We start from the raw sequence: 1,407 nt of genomic DNA, 5'->3' as shown, positions 1-1,407 counted from the left end.
AACAAGAACTTTAAGTCTTTGAAGAAAGAAATTGAAAAAGATACCAAAACATGGAAAGATCTCTCATTCTCTTGGATAGGTAGGATCAACATAGTAAAAATGGCAACCCTACCAGAAACAATCTTTAGATTCAATGTAGTCCCCATCAAAATGCCAACACAGTTCTTTTTTTGTTTGTTTGTTTGTTTGTTTTTTTGTTTTGTTTTTCGAGACAGGGTTTCTCTGTGGTTTTGGAGCCTGTCCTGGAAATAGCTCTTGTAGACCAGGCTGGTCTCGAACTCACAGAGATCCGCCTGCCTCTGCCTCCCAAGTCCAACACAGTTCTTCACTGATCATAAAAGAATAATACTCAACCTCATATGGAAAAACAAAAACCGCAGGATAGCCCAAACAATCCTGTACAATAAAGGAACTTCTGAAGACATCACCATCCCTGACTTCAAGCTCTGTTATAGAACTACAGTAATGAAAACAGCTTGGTATTACCATAAAAACTGACAGTTGAACCAATGGAATTTAATTGAAGACCGAGATATTAATCCACACACCTATGAACACCTGATTTTTTAAAAAGAAGCTAAAATTATACAATGGAAAAAATAAAATATCTTCAACAAATGGCGCTGGCATAACAGGATGTCAGCATATAGAAGAATGAAAATAGATCCATATCTATCCCCATGCACAAAACTCAAATCCAAATGGATCAAAGCCCTCAATATAAATGCAGTCACACTGAACCTCATAGAAGAGAAAGTGGGAAGTAGCCTTCAACACACAAGCACAGGAGACCACTTCCTAAATATAACTACAGTAGCACAGACACTGAGAGCATCAATAAATATATAAATAGGACCTTCTGAAACTGAGAAGCTTCTGTAAAGCAAAGGACACAGTAGATAAGACAAAAAAGGCAGCCTACTGAATGGGAAAAGATCTTCGCCAACCCCACATCAGACAGAGGACTGATCTCCAAAATATATAAAGAACTCAAGAAACCAGACATCAAAATACCAAATAATCCAATTAAAAATGGGGTACAGATCCCAACAGAATTCTCAACAGAAGAATCTTAAATGACCAAAAGACATTTAGGGAAATGTTCAACATTCTTAGCCATCAGGGAAATGCAAATCAAAATGACTCTGAGAAACCATCTTACACCAGTCAGAATGATTAAGCTCAAAAACATCGATGATAGCTTATGCTGGAGAGGATGTGGAGTAAGGCGAACACTCCTCCATTGCTGGTGGGAGTTAAAACTTATACAGCCACTTTGGAAATCATCATGGTGGTTTCTCAGAAAATTGGGAATCAACCTACCTCAAGACCCAGCAATACCACTCTTGGGCATATATCCAAAGGAAGCTCAATATTAAAAAAACAAGTGATGTACTATTTATAATT

Source organism: Alexandromys fortis, unplaced genomic scaffold (assembly GCF_014885135.2).
Source record: "Alexandromys fortis isolate MF-2015 unplaced genomic scaffold, M_Fortis_MF-2015_v1.1 scaffold_236, whole genome shotgun sequence".
Classification (NCBI taxonomy): Eukaryota; Metazoa; Chordata; class Mammalia; order Rodentia; family Cricetidae; genus Alexandromys; species Alexandromys fortis.
Note: the sequence above shows the minus strand (reverse complement) of the source record.